Below are 21,068 nucleotides of genomic sequence, written 5' to 3' on the forward strand. Positions count from 1 at the left end.
GCTCCCCACTACTACTATGGCAACCAGGACTTTAATAGCGTCCTGGGTGCCATAGTAACACTGAAAGCATTTTGAAGACTGATCCGTCTTCAAATGTTTTCAGTTCACTTGCGTTTTTCCGGGTCCGGCGTGTAATTCCGGCAAATGGAGTACACGACGGATCCGGACAACGCAAGTGTGAAAGAGCCCTTACATTTAGAACTGGCGGACGATACTCAAAGTAATGTAGATGCCGGCGATGTACAAAGAGATCTCCCTACTGCACAAACAAATTAGATTATGAGGGAAGGTGCCTAATGGGTATAGATGACAGCTTCCAGGAGCACTCAGATGAATTATTCATGCTCATAGTTCTAGCTGGTCTGGAACTAAGAAAAGCTTGTCACAGTCAAGGTTAAGTGTTTTATCACCTAGAGTCACCCTTTTAACGAGAAAACCTAAGTAATTGATATTTATTATTTATTTATTTATTGTATGCACTTCTATAGCGCTGACATATTCTGCAGCGCTTTTTGTCATCAACCTGTCCCCAATGGGGCTCACAATCCAGATTCCCTATCAGTATGTCTTTGGAGTGTGGGAAAAAAACTCACGCAAACACGGGGATAACATACATGCAGATTTATTACACTCCGCGATTTATTAATTACATCTACGGTAATCTTAAAATTGGCCCAAAAATAAATAAAAGGAGGGTCCGCCAACAGAATAAATTAACACAAAAATAGTCCCTGCAGCGGAATTCCCTACACAGCAAATGGCTGGATAGCCCATCAGCTCTGGCATTACTGGCAGAATATCTTCCAGTGTGAATGGTTCCTTAGCCGAGGTGCACATGTGGTGGAATTATTCCATAAAAGTTATCGCCACACATTCATTCCGCAGTTACATGCAGATTTTGGGTTAGATTCATTATGGGTACCTGCACACGCATTTACACATTTTTTACGTGCAGATTCCCTGCATAATACAGTACCAGTAAAGTGTATGAAACTGAACAAATCTTATGTACACTTTGCTTTTTCGTTCCATGCGGAAATTGACCTGCCGTGCACAGTTTGAAATCAGCAGCATGTCAATTATGTTTGCAATTTTTCCTTAGATTTGCCTAGTTTATGATGAGGTGCGAGCCTAGTTATATAATAGCCAAATCTTACAGCAAATCTAAGACTGGAATAAAAAGTTGGTCTTAAAGAGGTTATCCAACCCTGGTAATGCCCCCCAAAGTGCACAGGTCCCTTATACTGGTCCTACCTACCCCACTCCTCGGCACCCGCGTTGCTTCCGATGCCTGCACGGCCGCTGATGCACCCTCCCTTTGCGTGGATCAAAACATTTGCCAATAGCAGGCCTCAACGGGAACAAGCCTCGGGTGAGGCTAGGGAGGCTCGTCACCGTCGCGGCCTGCTATTGGCTTCCCCCCCCCCCCATCACCTTCCCCCTGTCACTGGATGTTTTGAGCCGTGCGACGGGGAGATGCACCAGCAGCCGTGCTGGGTGTCGGGGACCGGGGTAAGTTTAACCAGTATGAGCGGCCTGGGCATTTTCGGGGTTGGATAACCCCTTTAATAAATCACCCCACTGTAAAAATATTACATTACCGAACTTGTAGTGATCCTGACTTTTAATGCTTTATTATACTCTAGAGCTGCACTCACTATTCTGCTGGTGGAGTCACTGTGCACATACGTTACAGATATAGCAAGTGTTCATAGTATAAGCCCAACAGTAAGTATTAGAAATAGAGCAGCATTGCACACTACATTATTACCACATCAATATTACTTATGCTGTGCTGAATCCGAATTACAGGATGTACTGTACTTCAGAGCTGCATTCACTATTCTGCTGATGGAGTCACTATATACAAGTATTATTACACATCTTGTTCTGGGGGCGCCAAGTTTGAGAAACAGCCTAGGGTCTACAGTCTACTGTGCAATAGCCAACAATAAAAAATGAAAGCAGGCGTACATTCTGTCGCCGGCGCACACACCCAATGAATTGTAAAAGTTCCCCTTTTATATTTTGGTCTCACATTCTACAAATGAATGACAGACGGCCAATGCTGCAGAGCTCAGCAGATGTACAGGACGGTGCAGGCACACTGCGCCTTTAGTAAACTAACTTTATGGCTTATCTGCCATTGAGGTCTATAAAATATAATCACAGAGCCCATCATATATGGGAAGTGCAAGAGGACAGGTGAGTATTAGTACTGCCCCCCTATTACTACATGGCCACTACTGGTATAGTGATAGTAGTGGGATAAGTACTCATATCTCAGTACAATCAGGGAGGTTAATGCTATAAGGGCTCATGCACACGACCGTATGTATTTTGCGGTTCGCAAAAAACAGATCCGCAAAAACGGAACAGCTGGCACTTAATAGAACAGTACTATCCTTGTCCGAAATGCGGACAATAATAGGACATGTTCTATTTTTTTTGCCGAACAGAAATACGGACATACGGAAACGGAATGCTCACAGAGTACCTTCTGAGTTTTTTTTGCGGACCCATTGAAATGAATGTAATCCGTATATGGTCTGCAAAAAAAACGGAACGGACACGCAAAGAATATACGTTCGTGTGCATGAGCCCTAAAGCAATATAAATTGCCGATCTGCAAAATACGTATACCATCAGTGTTGCATTCACATTTTTTGTGGACCCGTTGACTTCAATGGGTCAGTGGTCCACAATTTGCAGCCAAGTATAGGACATGTTCTATCTTTTTACGGAATGGACATCAGAAAGCAGACGAGTCATCTATGTGCTTTCTGCATCTATAAGTCAGTTCCGCAAAATTGTCAGCAAAATGCGGACCACAGACTCACTGAAGTCAATGGGTCTGCAAAAAATAAAATAAAAAAATGGCACTGAGATGCAACAGCATGTACCCTTTAATTCCATCTGTCTGTAAGAAGGCTGGGCGATAGCCAATCACTGGCAGTAATAGCACAGTGACTGATACTAAAGCTCTGTTCACACTGCCTTGGCAAATGTAATGGGCAGACATGACAGAAACCCCAGCAGAACCTACTATAAGTAAATGAGGTCCATGAGACATCTGCGGTATCATGGCTCTGCCAGAGCACGGTGTGAACTCAGCCTAAGCTTAGTATTAGCCACCCAGCTTTTCCTGAGAACTGGATGAAGACAATGTTTATAATGATACCACATGGACTTGGATTTATTCACGATTCTAAGAAAAATGCTTTAAAAAAATAAATTAGAAAATACATATATATGTTTTGTTTTTGGGGGGTATTGTAAAATAAGGTTGGGGCTATACGGCTACTTTGGCCACAACACACATCACATGGCCGCAGATTACATTGTAAGGGCTCATGCACACAAACATTTTTGATCTGCATCCAATCAAGATTTTTGTGGGTTGGATGTGGTCACCCATTCGCTGCAATGGGACCGCAAACGATGTGGCCAGCACACCGTATGTTGTCTGCATCCTTATGTCTGTTCCGTGGCTGCGCAAAAGGAAAGAACATCCTATTCTTGCCCATTTTACGGACAAGTATAGAACAGTTCTATAGAGGGAAAGACGTTTCCTTCCGCAAAATGCAGAACACACAGCCGGTATCTGTGTTTTGCGGATCCTTAATTGGCAGGCTGCAAAACCGGATAAGGCCGCGTGCATGATCCCTAATGCTGTAGCATTGCAACTGGTGAAAGTGAACGGGGTCACGTTGCAACCCAACAGTCACAAGAAATCTAAACCTGCTGGATTTTGTTGCAGCCCCATTCACTATCACTGGTCATGTTGGTGCCGTGTAGTCCCAGCTTAACGTACCAAGTATGACGGGTTATGTGACGAAGGTCCGGAAAACAAAGGGCCAATGTGGTGTTATAAATGATCACCAGGAAGCTGGTCTGTATATCACCCACATCCACTGGCGTTTTGTTGCATTAACGCCCCACAGATGACAGACGGCAATAAGCCGGAATGCTTTGTAGAAGTAACATCATCCTACAGTACTCTGCTACATGATTCATTCAGTTACCAACAGTACCTGCTACCCTGGATTTAAAGGGGTTGTCTGGGATTGCGGACATTGGAGTATGTGTACAATGGTCCCCTAAATATTACATTTTTGCCTCAGGACTCTTGCACACAAACGTTTTTTTCTCCATTTACGTTCCTTTTTTTGCGTTCCTTATATGGACCGTATACTGAACCATTCATTTGATTGGATCCGCAAAAAAAAATAAACGGAAGGTACTCCATATGCCTTCCATTTCGGTATTTCCGTTCAAAGATAGAACATGTCCTATTATTGTCCGCATAACGGACAAGGATAGTACTGTTCTATCAGGGGCCAGCTGTTCCATTCTGCAAAAAACGGAATGCACACGGACGTCATCCGTATTTTTTGTGGATCCGTTTTTTGCGGACTGCAAAATACTGAAAAAGCCATAGGGTCGTGTGCAAGAGGCCTTACCAGACATTTTTGATCGCCCTTTTTCACTTCACAAATTTTCAGCCGGAAGTGCAGTTTCTATCCCAGTCCCGGGTCCCTTTCTGCATAGCGAAGCCTCTTCTTCGGCTTCTCAAGGAGCCCGGTGATGTCACCGCCAGCCTCAGTAATTATTCCGAGCGCATGGAGGTGCAGTAACTAGGCGGCAACACACGCGCTAAGCCATGCCCCTCTGGTCCAGTGATGTCACCGGGCAGGGCGCATTCTCAGCAAGGAAGGCAGCATTTAGGGGCGTGACTGAGGGGGAGGAATAGTTGCGGCAGGAGGCGGCTGCACAGAGGAGCAGACATACACTTGAAACAACGCAATGCTGCGCTGGGACCCAGAAAGCAGTGCGGCAGGAAGTTACCGCACACATAAACAGAGAGGGAAACAATCAGTGGGAGCCCTGCTGAAGTGTAAAAATACCTAAAAACATCTGGGGGGGACCTTCAAACCGCTATTAATAGTGATTTAACTGGGTTTTGTTTTTTTTTTTACTCTTGATCCCGGACAACCCCTTTAATGGAGGCCGTTATGGCACCAAAAATGGTAAAAAGCACAGTGGACCAGCATGCATGTGGAACCTGCACTCCCTGAATGTTATAGTGGCCATTATGGCATATAACAGGTAGTATATAGTGTTAGGTTCCAGTCTTATAGAGATCGCCTTGACGTTTGGCAGACGGGCCCAAATAATTTTGTACAAAATGTATTTGCCAAGAATCTCAAATTTACAAAATAAGCGTAGCATTAGCACCAGCATGTTTTCTATAATTATGGCATTATTGTACTTTGTGTTTGCAGAGTGCTGCTGCGGTCTCTTTCTTTAGTTACTAACCATTCATGCAGTAATTCAGCTGTAATCTAGCCAGCCATGTATCATCAGCGCTGTAACTCCGCAGGTGGCATGGCACTCGAGGTCCCTGCCCAGGGACACCCAGCTTTCTGAACCATCCATTCTCGTACAGGCCTATAGGGACCCTGTGAGCCATTATACAGTATTGTTTCTTTGTAGACCCAAAACCCATGATGTGATGGAACATCCCAAATTTTTTTACCGTGCATGGAGCCCCCCCAAGTCCTCATGCACATGACCATATCCTTTTTGCCGTCCCCAAAACACGCATGACGTCCTTGTTACATCAGCTTTTTTTGCGGACCTATTGACTTCAATGTGTCCATGGTGCACATTTAGTGGCCAAGAATAGGACATGTTCTATCCCAGTGCGGAACAGCCGCACGGATGCGGACAGCACACAGATGGTCCGTTTTTGTTTGCGGACCAACAGAAATGAATGGGTCCATGGGCAATCAGACATGGATGCAAAATACGGTCATGTGCATGAGGCTGAAGGGCTAGGTCTGTGGACACTGGGAATGGCCTCTGTATGTGCCCAGAGCCGACAGTCCAGCAAGATGACACCCGAGGCGGATAGCACCCGGCTGTGCATTGTACTTTATGTTTGCTACATTGTTTCTGCATGAAAATAAAAGAAACAATGTGCAATGTAAAGTACAATGCCCAGCGCAGACATTGTGACACCTCAACCACACAGTAAGATGTTGCAATTCTGAAGTTTTACTGAAAACTTTTTTTTTTTCCCTTTTCAAAGTAGTTCTAGGAATTCGACCCAACACTGCCTCAGAGGCGAGAAGAGGTCACATCGCTGCATTTCTACTGCTATCCCTCATCACACAACTACCAGAGGCAGCGAAGGCCGCAGTTTGGTAGATGGGGATGGCATTTATTAGGAATCTACGCTCACTTTAAAGGTGTATTCACACGCCTGTATCAGTTTTCCGGCCTGCAAACCACTGATCTGCAAAATACGGACACCGGCCATGTCCCTATTGTAGAACTGCCTATTCTTGTCCACAAAACTATTTTTAGGTTCCATAATTGGCGGAATGGACACGGACAGCACACAAATGACATCCGAGTGCAGTCTGCATTTTTTGTGGCCCCATAGAAATGAATGGGGCCGCATGCAATCCACAAAAAATGTGGATAGGACGAGGACCAAAAATACGTTTGTGTGACTGCTCCCATAAACATGGACCTTGAGCCGCACAGCTTGCAATGCACAGGGTAAAATCCACTGCAAATTCACATCAAAATCTGCATTTTGACACAGATTTGTCGTGTATTTCTTGTATTTCCATGTGGGTCTCCCATAGTTTTGCAGGTTGCAGTTTTGGAGCCAAAAGTGGAGCAGGAAAGAGAAGTATAAGGCGTCTTTCACGTGAGCGAAATGGATGGCGTCAGGATCTGTTCAGGGAAAAAAGTGATGGTTTTGCAAGTAGGGTTGTCACGATACCAAAATTTCAATACCATAAAAAAAGTATTGCGATATTCGATACCACAAAAAACAATAAACGCCAAAAAAGCCGTGTGCATTTCGCTTTTTATGGAACGTCCGGCCCATAATAATTTTTTTGGAGAGGGGTGCAAGGTGACTAATAAATGGCAAATCGCGTGTTTTTTTTTTTCTGTTACACTGCATAGGAGATATTTTTTTATATTAGTTTGGACTTTTTGGGGCGTGGCTATACCCAATATGTTTATTTTTTTATTGTTTATATATTTTATGTAAAATTGAGAAAGGAGGCGATTTAAAGATGTAATATTTTGGTGGGTTTTCGGAACCTTTTTTTTTTACAATAATTATTAGCACCCGTAGAGGGCTAGAACCCTTGTCCTATTCACCCTAATAGAGCTACACTCTCCCAAGGCTTCAGTAGCGTCCTGGCTGCCATGGTTATCATGTCACAATTACACTGTTGGGGCTCCGATCGGAAGCTGCCACTGCCACCATTGAAATTACTGTGGAGGTGGGGACCCTGTGGCCACTGCCACCAATGAAGATAATACTGCAGGGGGGTGGGAGGCCATGGGAGATGACGATCGGCCGAACCCCATCAATTAACCCCTCAGGAACGCGCTGTAAAACGCTCAAGTCTGAACCCAGCCTAAAAGTATCGATTGGGTATCAAAAGTTCGATACCCGGTGCAGCCCTATTTGCAAGTTCAATCAGTTTTTTCAGCGACTGCGTTCAGTGTGTGCGTTTTTTCGATCTGGATCGTATTCAGATTGCATGCGTTTTTCACACGTATAAAGAAAAACTGAAGGATAACTGGGACATGAGAAAATGGACCCTGTACCCCTCAGGGCCCCCCCATAATTAACTGAGCAGCAGGTCGAGCCTGTGCACTGCCCCTCAATGTATCTGTACAGCCGAGTGCTGCGCTCACCTATCTGCTGACCTCCGCGGGGACGGTGAGCAATGATAATGTCTGTAAATCGCTGCAGAATATAAGAGAGGAAGATAAATAAGAATAAACTCCCATAGACCTGCCACTCTGTTCATTTAGGGGGACCCGGGGGCTATGGGGTCACCATTATCATGATAGTGGAGGTCCCAGTAGAAGGTCCCACCGAATTAAAAGTTATTCCCTTTCCATAGGATATTTCTATACAGTGCAATGCATGACCCAACCAAAATGCAAGGGGTTGTCCCATGAAAAATATTCTGCAGTTTTCAAACCAGCACCTGGATCTGAATACTTTTGTAATTACATGTAATTAAAAATTGTGCATAGCTATTGAGTTATTCAATAAACTGTATAGCACCACCTGCTGTTTTTTTTTTCTTTTCTCTTTGACCTGCTCACCAAGAAGGCCGCACATGCTCAGTTTCATCCTTCAACTGCCTCCTGAGCTGTGATAGGGAGAGCTGAGACACGCCCCCTGAGCTGTGATAGGGAGAGCTGAGACACGCCTCCTGAGCTGTGATAGGGAGAGCTGAGACACGCCTCCTGAGCTGTGATAGGGAGAGCTGAGACACGCCCCCTGAGCTGTCAGCTTGATATAAATCTAGCAGAGCAATGAATGTGGAGATCTCTGGATCCATGTGAGGTACAGGGCTGGTTCTAGCTTTGGTAGAAAGAGGTTGTCATGGACTATATGATGTCTGATTTTAATTTTTTTACATTAAAGGTTTTCTGTCACCAGAATTAACCCTATAAAGCTAGTTGACATTAGCGATGTGCTAATGTCAGCTAAACCTAACTAGCCTATTCCTACTTTTATCTATGCCCCCGTTACGCCCGAAATCTAACTTTTATAATATGCTAATTATCCTCTAGGAGCAGCAGGTGGGGGGGGCGTTCCTGCTCCTAGAGGCTCCGTTCTCCCACCTTTGTCGCCTCCCTCCAAGTCCTGATTGACAGGGCCAGGCAGCGCTCACATCAGTCTGTCAGCCCTGTGCTCTGGCGAAATCTCGCGCTGTTCAGTATAGCGGTGAGGAAGCTGGCAGCCTGCGAGCGTCTTTCCCTCACTACGCCTGTGCCTAATGCTGAATGGCATGAGATTTCACCAGAGCACAGGGCTGGCAGACAGATGTGAGCGCTGCCTGGCCCTGTCAATCAGGACTTGGAGGGAGGCGACAAAGGTGGGAGAACAGAGCCTCTAGGAGCAGGAACAACCCCGTCCAGCAGCTGTTTGAGAAGGCACCGGCGTTCCTGTGAACACCACGGTCTTCTCTCTGCTCACCAAGCACAGTATTGTACACTGTATAGCGGTTGTACTTGACATCGCGCTCAGCCTCATTCACCTGAATGGGGCTGAGCTGCTCCTAGGCCACGTGACTGATGAATGTGACTTCACATGGCCTGCCCTAGGAAAAGCTGGAGCAGGCCACGGAGCTACTGGGAGTGCTGCTGATGAGCGGGGGTCCCTGGTCTTGGATCCCCACCGATCAGATACTGATGACCTATCCTGAGGTCATTACTATAAAAGCTTCAGAAAACCCCTTTAAGCACAGTATTTGGCATCCATAGGAAAAAGCTCACAAATCCACTTGTATAAATGAGAACCTTACAAAACCATTTCAGGGCGTTTTCCAGTAAATCACTTTTATGAGGCGCATTAAAGGTCGTATTACAGGAACCATAAAAATAATCTGCTCTAAAGAGCAAGACCGTTATAAGAATCTAATCTCTGACCGGCGTTACATCATGTGTCCCTCCGAATACCCATCGGGTGTGATAATATCATATTATACTTCGTTATCTGCCGGTCCGTCCGGTATACAGTACAGGACCTTGATCCTCAGCTCTGTGTACTGGGCTGATATGGGTATAACCAGTCACTGCAGCAGTTATGGGGCCCCGGGGCACATCGGGCCCTCTAAGGCTACATGCACACGACCGTATGTGTTTTGCGGTCCGCCAAAAAAAACGGACGACGTTCCGTATGGCATCCGTTTTTTTTGCGGATCCATTGTAATAATGCCCAGCCTTGGCCGCAAAATAGAAAAAAATAGGACATGCACTATTTTTTTGCAGAGCAACGGAATGGACATACTGATGCGGACAGCACACGGTGTGCTGTCCGCGTTTTTTGCGGACCCATTGAAATGAATGGGTCCGCATCCTATCCGCAAAAAAAGCGGATCGGACACTGAAACTAAATACGGTCGTGTGCATGAGGCCTAAGGCTAATTTCAGGTTTGGTCTGTGATTGCCACGTTTCCCAGACTGAACATAATGATATATGATGCTGCGAGTTCCTGCCTGACCACGGTGTACTGTGCTAAACCCACGGCACTATGGCAGCACTGTACGGTAGAGCTGCAGTCGGGTAAGAATCATTACGAGTTTGGGTCAGAGGAGCAGAGTTCTGTCCTGGAAATGTGACGATTACACAGAGGGTATTCCAGGACTGAACAGAACTGTGTGAAATTGGTCAAAGGCCTCATGCATACTGTATGTATTCTGCAGTCCGTAAAAAACTGATCCGCAAAAAAAATACGGATGACAGCCATGTGCATTACGTATTTTGGAACAGAACAGCTGTCCCCTAATAGAACAGTCCCATCCTTGTCCATAATGTGCACAATAATTGGACATGTTCTATTATTTTGCAGAACGGACATACAAAAACGAAATGCACACGGAGTAACTGACTTTTTTTTGTGGATCCATTGAAATAAATGGTTCCGTACACGGTCTGCAAAAAAAAAAAAAGGGGCACGGAAAGAAAATATGTTCGTGTGTTTGAGCCCTAAGACCTAGAAATGCGCTCCTTTCTGTAAAGTCCTAACTCTCTGCTTCTCGCGCTACTTTCCGGTTCTCCTCTGTGCAGATCTGATGGACGACACTGTGCGGTTTGCACGCCACAGAACTGGCATATAAAGGTCACAGAATTTGGCACAAATGCGGTTTTGAACCCAAATTCGCAAATTTTTGCCATTTTACACCACAGTCACTACTTTTGAAAAGTTGTATAAAATGGGCTGCAAAGGCCGTGTGAATGAGCCCTTATGTAGAGATGCCCTATGCTTGTCCGCAAAACAGACAAGAACGGGACATGCGGTACGGACAGTGTGCTGCCGGCATTTTTTTTTTTTTACGAACCCATTAAAATGAACGGGTCCACGTTCTGATCCACAAATACGGAACAAAAATATGTGCCTAAAGATGTGCCAAATTTCACACATCATGGGACATCTGATAATTTTGGCGCACCTTTCGTCAACTCAAAATGAAATCAAAACTGACCTTAAAAAAAGACAAAACATTTTGACACATTCCTCCCCCCGTTTGTTCACCAGTGGCCTTCTTACTGCATTTCTGCCATATTGTATCCTGTCACTTCACAATGCTGCAAGCAAAAGAGTCAGAGACCGCCGTGTCCACCGTGCTCACAAGGAGAGATGTGCCGCCCACATACAGCTGATCGCTGCCATGCTGATACCCAGGCCAACAATGAGAACGAGGGGACAAACGCTGATTCTGCCATTATCAGCCATGGTAATAACGATGTGACGTTACGAGGTGCCTACTGAAGGTGATAGGGGACCATGTCATATATGGGGGCACAGACTCCCCTAGAGCGTTCAGTTCTGATTAGTAGATGGGGTACGGTGCAGTGACCCCCTCCATGGCGTCTACAGGACCTTCTATACAATAGGGTATAAAGAAAAAAAACTTGCTATGCCAAGAGCTGTGATCTAGATGTAAGATGCAGGGAGCCTATATAGCGGCACACTAGTCGCTATAGCGCAGCACTGTTACTTAGGCCACATTCACACGGACGTTGTGCAGCTGTTGGGGAACACAATTGGGGAACACAATTTGCGGTCCCCAATGCATGGGCAACGTCCGTGCGGCGGCCGGAGTGGATCGAGACCCATTCATCTTGAATTTTTTTTTGCGGTGTGAAGGGACAGACAGAAACACCACGGAAGCATGCGGTAGTACGGTCACGCGCCGTCCCTACACGATCACCGCTAAGGGCGCTGCGGCGTCATGTGCAGACGCTACATCACACTTCTTGGACCAGAAACCAGGCTGGACCTGGAACACTTGTCACTAGTCTTAAGTGAACTTGTGTTTTAAGTTCGGCGTCTAAAGTTCGGGTTATCGAAGAATCACGTTATGGATTCTAAATTCTGTTATGGTCCGTGGTAGCGGAATCCATAACGCGATTCTGCGATAACCCGAACTTTAGACGCCGAACTTAAAACACAAGTTTGCTCAACACTACTTGTCACATGTCTTTTTTTTTTATCTCTGTCTATCCTTCCCAGCCTTGTAGAACCCCTTTAACCCCTTAGTGGTGGAGAACCCCTTTAACCCCTTGGTGTTGGAGAACCCCTTGGTGTTGGAGAACCCCTTTAACCCCTTGGTGTTGGAGAACCCCTTTAACCCCTTGGTGTTGGAGAACCCCTTTAACCCCTTGGTGTTGGAGAACCCCTTTAACCCCTTGGTGGTGGAGAACCCCTTTAACCACATGACATGATATTCTTCTCCAAAGTTGTATGCAGGGATGAGCAGATGAAACATCTGAAGTCCATTCGCTCCTCCCTAGTTATACGGAACATACATGGCACCGTTATCTGGCCGACAGAGGTACAGTATGGCCGCATGGACCTCTAGCAGTGCCTTGGTATGAGGAGCCTCCACACCTGGTGCTCCAGCCCCTGTGCACGGCCCCTACGTCTGCTGAATGACAGCCCAGAGCTGTATCCCCACAGGAAGCGCCCCCGTAATGGCCTCGGCCCCCAGCGCTGACCGACCTGTCTCTCCACAGCTCGGGATGGCGGGACGTCTCCTCCCGCTGCTCGGTCAGTAGCGGCTCTGTCACCCCATCATATGTGCACACAACTCCGCGGTCGTTACTTCCTCAATCCTCACAGGGAGGAGCGAGTGTCGTGAGTTCCTAGTGATGGAGGAGGAGGCGGGAGCTGAGGAGAAGAGCCGCTCTGAGGCGCCGGCCACAGACTGCTGCCCTCTCCTCAGTCGCTCCTGTGTACCACATAGCGACTCTCCCGTTACGGTCTCCCCTGACCAGCGACAATCGCATTGTCTGCATAGACGCATAGAATATTGGTCCCTTTAAAAAAAAAAAAAAACGACCGATTTTGAATACTGGAAAAGGGCATCCTGGATTGGTTCGTTTTCCCAGAGCCCCTCTTTTTAGTGCTGCCCATAGACAGCGATTTGGGACCTCTACCATTAGGACAAACCAGAATCATTTAAAACTCCCACCCCATTGATTATATTAACTCTATAGTACCGAGCCCATTTTTTTGTTTTGCATTTTAGTTTTTTCCTCCCCGCCTTCCAATAGCCATAACTTTTTAAATTTTCCTTTCATATAGCCATATGACGTACTTATTTTTTGCGGCATAAGTTGTATTTTTTAAGGGCACCATTTAATTTAACATGTTTGTAAATGGAAAACGGGAACAAAATTCTTTGTTGGGTTAAATTGAAAAAAAAAAAATATACATATATATATATATATATATATATACACACACACAAAAAGTTATACACACCCCAAAGTGATATTATCAAAAACCACAGATCCAGCAAAAAATGAGTAATCACAAGAAAAAAGATTTTATTCTTTTGAAGTTTTTTTTCAGTATTAAAACACAAGAAAAACTATACATATGTGGTATCATTGTAATCGTACTGACCTGGAGAATAAAGAGCACGAGTCAGATTTACCATATAGTGAAAACCGTAAAAATAAAACCTGTAAAACTGTAGCAGAATTGCATTATTTTTTTTTTTCCCACCCTATTTGGAATTTTCTCCCCGCTTCCCACTACATCATATTAAATGGTGACATTAGAAAGTACAACTTGTTCTTTAAAAAACAAGCTGTCATACGGCTATGTGAACAGAAAAATAAAAAAGTTATGGCAGGGAGCGAAAAACGAAAAAGCCAAACTTCCTGTGTCAAGAAAGGGTTAGAGGGGATCTGCACGATTTTCTTACTGATGATCTATCCTCTGCATAGGTCATCAGTATCTGATCGGCTGGGGTCCCCCACCAATCATATACTGATGATATGATATGAGTAGTTGCAGCCTTCTCACTGTTTCCCACTGTTTCACTTGCACTGATGCAATTGCCACTACCTTCTCAAACAGCCAATCGGTGGGGGTGTCAGATGACCTGTCCTGAGGATAGATCATCAGTAAGAAAAATCCCTTAAATTAATGCTTGGAGCATCAGGTAATTTTATACCTGGCTTTCAGCCACAGATCAACAGTATCACAGTCCTCAGGATAGTGTAACGCCCCCCCTCTAACGGCACACTCTCTCCCCCCCATCACTATCTTTAATGGTGAATCCTGTATCATCATGCGTATTCATTCCTAGGTCCTACTCAGTGTGTAACTGTATTTGTGATTTTAAGTGGAGTGTACCTGGTCTACCAGCAGATGGCGGCACTTCTGTCAGAGCTGTGTTAGCTAGAATAGAACCTCTCTTCCATTCTAGCCCCCTCTCTAGAAAGGCATAGAGTCCCAAGCTACAAGCTTCAGAAGCCAGGAGGAAAGGTTCCCTGGACCCAGATACAAATCAAGATAAAGATGGACTCAGACTACAGAAGATAAAGTTGCAGCCTACAACAGAAAAAGTTCCTATTTATTCCAGCCAACATAGCAGGGCTGAGGGAGTACAGAAGTAGCAGAGCTGAGAGTGTTTGCCTGCCAGAGCTTATGCCAAAATCTGCTGATAGCCAAGATAAAGTTGGAAGATTGTTCCCTGATGCAAGTTTATGCAAAGTAAAGCTGTTGACCACTTTAATACAAGTCTGGACTCAATTTATTTCTTTACCGCACCATTCAACTATCCTTTTTCTGCAACGGACGGCCACGCTTGAGGTTCCCGGATGTCTGTGTGACAAGTGCAACACCTTTAAGGGACATTAGGTCACCCTACACCACTCTGGCATTCCTATCCTGGCTACCCATCACCTACCACCATCTACTGAAAGAGGGCCCTGTGCCCTTGTTGCTGCAAGGCAACTGGCGTCATGACAAAAAGCACTTTACGCCGCGCCATTGCATTAGTAATACAGTTGACTACTGTAGCAGTGGTGGCAGTATTCTGTGCTGCACTGTGGTACTGCTGCCCCCCCCCCCCCCCCCCCCCACACACACACACACTATCTTACCCATTTCGGTTGTCCCACTTTTTGTCAGTTTGGACCAGTCTACAACCAGGGGCCACTTTTATGTTGTTTTTTTCCAGGGCCATTTAGAATCCGTAAACACGAACAAGAATAGGGCATGCTCCTCTGGTGCCACCTCAGACTCGGTCCTTGGAAAACCACTGCTGTGTGTTATGCCAACACACATTAAGGTCAATGGATACGTGAACCCAGGCTCGGACTGGCCCACAGCGGTATAGGGGAATCCCCCAGTGGGCCCCTGAGCAAGGCGGGCCCCTAGTCTCCCACCCCCTGCACAAGTGGCACATAACACAGTAGATTTACTGCACTACTTACATATATTCAATGTACAGCCAGGGCCGGTGCTACTATAAGGCAGACCAAGCGGCCGCCTTAGGGCGCACCCTGGGGGAGGGCAGAAAAATGTGACATGGAGGGGGAGAAATGTGACATGGGGGTCTGATGGCTGACATTGGGGGCTGATGGCTGACATGGGGTTCTGATCTGAGGTCTGATTAACATTGGGGGTCTGATTGCTGGTCTGACCTGAGGTGTAATGGAAAATATTTTTTTCTTATTATCCTCCTCTAAAATCTAGGGCGAAAAATATGGTCCTTAAACCAGCCATTGTCTCAAGCAGAGAGAAGATACCAGGACCACAGAGAGGAGAAGCGAGGGGGGGGGGGGGGGGCACCAAAATGTAGCTTCGCTTGTGTTTGCAAAAATCCTTGCACCGGCCCTGTGTACAGCACCTCAACCAGCTTAGATTTTTTTATTATATTTGAATGTATCCGTACGGTGGGCCCCCCAAAATAAATTTTACTGGTGGTCCCTAGGTACCCCAGTCCGACACTGCGTGAACAGTCCGTGGAGACCAAGGACAGCACAAGACCGTCATTCACTGATGTGTGAAAGAGGCCTGAGGCCGCTTTCGCACAGTGTTTGGCAGGGGCGGACACAGACAGCAGAGGGCCCCTGTGCAAAGAATGTGCCTCCCCCCAAGCCAAATTCTCAACCTAACCTATTCCGTCCTAACATTACTTAGAGCAATACAAAACATACCGGGTAAGGCTACTTTCACACCTGTGACACTACGCTCCGGCCACCTGATTCGGCAGTGAATACAAGAAATCGGCCAGACACAAACCGTAGCATGCGGTCCCGCTGATTCTCTGCATTTTTGCCAGATTGTGGCCGGATCTCTGCCGTACCCCATTGTAGTCAATAGGGCCAGCAGGCATTCTGTCTGCATCCAGCAGTGCCGGATCCAGTGAATTCTCAGCTGGAACAGCCTGCCAGGATCACTAACGCAGATGTGAAAGTAGCCTAATACAGGTCCACATACCTCGTACATCCAGTGACGTCTCCTTTGATGTAGATGTTCTCTGTCCTCATCTTCTCCTTTCAGACCAGACCGCCATGATGATTTCTTTCAGCCATCTCTTCTCTCTGCAGAGTTTGACAGACATCTAAGGCTACTTTCACACTTGCGCTCGGGGCTCCGCTTGTGAGTTACGTTTGAAGGCTCTCACAAGCGGCCCCGAACGCATCCGTACGGCCCCAATGCATTCTGAGTGGATGCGGATCCGCTCAGAATGCATCAGTCTGGCACCGTCTGTCCTCCGCTCCACTCAGCAGGCGGACACCCGAACGCTGCTTGCAGCGTTCGGATGTCCGCCTGGCCGTGCGGAGCCAAACTGATCCGTCCAGACTTACAATGTATGTCAATAGGGACGGATCCGTTCGAAGGTGACACAATATGGTGCATTTTTCAAACGGATCCGTCCCCCATTGACTTTCAATGTAAAGTCTGGACGGATCCGTCTGAATACAAATTGTACTTAGACTTTTTTAGTGAAATATAATGCAGACGGTTCCGTCTGAACGGATACCATCGTTTGCATTATAGGAGCGGATCCGTCTGTACAAATACCAGACGGATCCGCTCCGAACGCAAGTGTGAAAGTAGCCTTAGTTTCCTAGTTTTCCATCATCCTCCCACCTTCTGAACACCCCATCCTGCCACCCCCAATACTGTGCCCGCTGTCCTCCCTATACAGGTTACACACAGATAGTTCCCCTTCAATAATTATTGGTGCCCAGGAAACAGTGTCCCTGACACTAATAGTGTAAACATAATGTTCCCCAAAAATAATTGTGCTAAGATGATATCGTGCCAGGCTTCCCCCACAGTAACAGTGCTCCCCAATGTCCCACCAATAGAAATAATTATCTACCAGACAACACATAGTAGTAATAGTGCCCCTACAGTAATAATGTCCCACTGTGTCCCAAAAGTAATAATGCTCCCATAGTGCTCATACTAGTATTCAAATTCCTCATAGTCCCTCAACTGTAATAAAGCCCACCATAATGCCCCCAGTAGTAATAATTATTTTTATAATGTGTAACAGTAGAAAAATGCCCCCTTATAATGTGTGCAAGTACATAAAAGTGCCCTGTTGTGTGGCAGTATAAAAATACCTCCTCTTAGTGCCCCCTGTAGTCCCCATAGTACCCTCATAATGTGTGCCAATGCCCCTTACTGTGTGCCCAAAAAAACTCTTAGTGCCCCCAGTTGAGAAAAGGTCCCCATAGTGACCTATAATTTGCGCCAGTATAAAATTCTCCTATATCGTGCCCCAATAGTGCGCCTCCCCTTTTCCCCATGGTGCCTGACAATGTGCAAGAATAAAATGCCCCCATAATGTGTGTCAGTATAATGCCCCTATATAATGACCCCAATAGAGCTCCTCTCCTCCCTTCTCCATAGTGCCCCCATGTGTGCCAGTATATACAATAGGGTCCCCAGTAGATGCCCCCATAGTGCTCCCCCCTTCTCCATAGTGCCCCCCATGTGTGCCAGTATATAAGATAGGGTCCCCATAGTGCTCCTCCCTCTCCATAGTGCCCCCCCATGTGTTCCAGTATATAAGATAGGGCCCCCATATTGCTTCCCCCCTCCATAGTGCCCCCCATGTGTGCCAGTATACAAGATAAGGCCCCCCATAGTGCTCCTCCGCCTCCATAGTGCCCCTCATGTCTGCCAGTATATAAAACAGTTATTTTTGCAGCAGGGCAGGGGAGGGAGAGGTCTGTCCCTTCCCCTTTCTCTGATAGGCTGCTGGCCTAGTGCCTGCAGCCTATCAGAGGCCGGCGCAGGCGGCGCAATGACATCATCGCGCCACCTGAGCCGTACAGCGCGGGACACAGGCCGGAAGAGGCCTGCATCACATCGCTGCCAAGGAGGTAAGTATAAGTGTTTTTTGTTGTTGTTGTCAATACTGGTGGCTACTGGCACATATTGGGGGGGCTATGGCTACTGGGACATGATAGGGGTGGGGGCCTATGGCTACTGGCACAATATAGTGGGGCCTATGGCTACTGGCGCATTATAGGGGGGCCTATGGCTACTGGCACATGTTGATGGGGGGCTCAGGCTACTGGCACATGATAGGGGGGGCCTATGGCTACTGGCACATGATCGGGGCTCAGACTACTGGCACATGATAGGGGGGCCTATGGCTACTGGCACATGTTGATGGGGGGCTCAGGCTACTGGCACATGATAGGGGGGCCTATGGCTACTGGCACATGATGGGGGGCTCTGGCTACTGGTACATGATAGGGGGGGCTCTGGCTACTGGCACATGATAGAGGGGGCTCTGGCTACTGGCACATGATATAGGGGGGTTCTGGCTACTGGCACATGATATAGGGGGGCTCTGGCTACTGGCACATAATATAGGGGGGCTCTGGCTACTGGCACATGATATAGGGGGGCTCTGGCTACTGGCACATGATATGGGGGGGGCTCTGGCTACTGGAACATGATATAGGGGGGCACTGGCTACTGGCACATGATATAGGGGGGGGCTGTGGCTACTGGAACATGATGGTGGGGGGGCTGTGGCTATTGGCACATGATTGAGAGACATTTATGGGGGCACTTCTTACTGGCACATTATTGGTGGGCACTATAGGGGCATCTACTGAGGCTACAAAGCACGGTTATTTTATATGGGGGATCTGTATAGGGGCATTTTATACTGGGACACATTATGGTGGGTACTATGGGGAAGGTGGGAGAGGAGTACTATGGGGTCATCTACGGGGGCACTGAGAAGGGGTATTTTATACTTACAAATTATGGGGGACACTGAGGGCATCTACTGGGGCACTATACGGTATATTGGGCATTTTATATTGGTACATTATGGGGGGCACTAGGAGGGAGGGGGGAGAGGAGCACTATGGGGGCATTTACTGGGGGCACTATATAGGGGTATTTTATACTGGCATACTATGGGGACATTAGCTCAACTGGGGGCATTACAAGGGGGTATTTTTTTGCATTGTCACATTATAAGGAGAATTATTTCTACTGGGGGGGGGGGGGGCATTATGGTGGGCTTTATTACTCCCCCGTGGTTTGACCCCCTAGTAGCAGCACCAGCCTCTCCCTGCTCTGCTGTCCCTCTCCCCCTTCTCCAAATCCTGATTATGAAATCTTTCTCATTAGGATAAAACACAACATCAGCTCCGCCGAGCCCCCGGCCAAAGTGTGGAGGTGTCCGAGATCCCAAAGGGCCAAGCCAAGTAATTGTAAGTTTTCATATGAAATATGTTTATGTTATACACATATAGCCTACACTGTGCCACACAATATACAGTTTCTTCTGTAAAAGTCATCAAGTGTCATGGGGGGGCCTTATTGTTTTTCGCCCCAGGGCCCCATTTCACCTAGAACCGGCCCAGTCTCAAGTATAAGTTTGACGAAATGCACTTGTGAAAGTAGGTGTCCCTGAATGGCAGTTAGGAAATGTGGTCACCCTAGCACTCAGGCCAGAGGGGTAACTAATCGCCGATCTCTTGTATACTAGTGAGCACTTCTGGATGCGCTTACTAGTATGAATGGGCCCCTTCACATGCCGGGCCCCTGTGCAGCTGCACCGGCTTATGTCCGCCCCTGGTGCTTGGCCAGTGTTTGATCAGTAATTGTGAGCCAAAACCGGCTCTAAAAACTGAACGGGTGCAGATCTTTCCCTTATACCTTATGTCTGTGGAGGCTCCATTCCTGATCTTGGCTCACCATCACTGATCCCAAACACTGTGTGAAAGTGACATCAGAGTGGAAGAAGACCAAGGGGCACATTTATCCAGCTTATCAACCTTTTTTTAGAGTAATAAAAAAAAAAAAAACAGGCGCATTGGCAACACTTGTCTTTAAAGGGGTTCTTCGGGCTTATCAGATGGGCAGGGAGTCCGACACCCCCGCTGATCAGCTGTATCAAGGGAAGGCTTGCGCAGTGCACGCATGCTGCCTCCCATCTGTCTTCCTGCTCACCACAGACATAGCAGCAGTGAGCAGGAAGAGAGACCGCACTGCGCACGCCTTCCCTTCATACAGCTGATCGATGGGGGTGTCGGGTGTTGGACCCCCGCCGATCTGATATTAATTATCTATTCTGATATCCTGCTGGTAAAGAGAAGGGCCAGCCACACTATGTGGTAATTAGCAAGTGGGGGTGATTGAGGCTCAAACATTGGGGCACTACCCTAGGGATCTAAATAGAGGTTGGTGAAATGAGAGCCACAGCAGAGTGGGAAGTTGAACAGGGCTAGCAGACCATAGCACTTAGTAGCCCCTTCACCTGCAAGTTTTCAGAGGACCCTTGATAGGTCAGGAGTAAAGGTCCTCTTACCTGAACTGATTTAACAGGCAATTATCGGGAACAAATAAACATTCTCAATACTTGGATGATGCAGCAATCATCTCTGCTGCTTGGGGACAATCGCTCATGCCCCTAAAGAATCGTTTCTCGGCAGCAGATCCTACTTAACCTGTTCCGTAATAGTACACCACATGTTGGGTGTGTAAGATGTCCGCACTCCGGAGTGGAGCGGGCTCCATAGGAGCCTGGTGTCTGCTTTTTCACACTGCAGACACCCGAGGCTAATATCTTACCCTTCAGATGGCGTGGTCAAATGTGACCACGGCATCTGAGAACACAAAAGCCAGAAGCACTGAGCTTCCAGTCCTGGAACGACTTCTGTTCATTGTCTGTGAAAGGCCAGGGCCTGCTGAGGCTCAGATGTCTTTTACAGG

The 21,068-nt window shown here is 46.9% G+C and overlaps 1 protein-coding gene across 1 annotated transcript in view; it reads right to left on the reverse strand.

The window, feature by feature from the left end:
* Window positions 1-12,682, reverse strand: part of LRRK1 (leucine rich repeat kinase 1) — a 121,139-nt gene extending 108,457 nt beyond the window's left edge. Inside the window, exon 1 of the mRNA XM_044279409.1 lies at window positions 12,564-12,682. The gene's annotated coding sequence lies outside the window, so the exon portion shown is untranslated. The remainder of the gene's footprint in view (window positions 1-12,563) is intronic.
* Between the last annotated feature and the right edge of the window lie 8,386 nt (window positions 12,683-21,068).

Source organism: Bufo gargarizans, chromosome 2 (genome assembly GCF_014858855.1).
Source record: "Bufo gargarizans isolate SCDJY-AF-19 chromosome 2, ASM1485885v1, whole genome shotgun sequence".
NCBI lineage: Eukaryota > Metazoa > Chordata > Amphibia > Anura > Bufonidae > Bufo > Bufo gargarizans.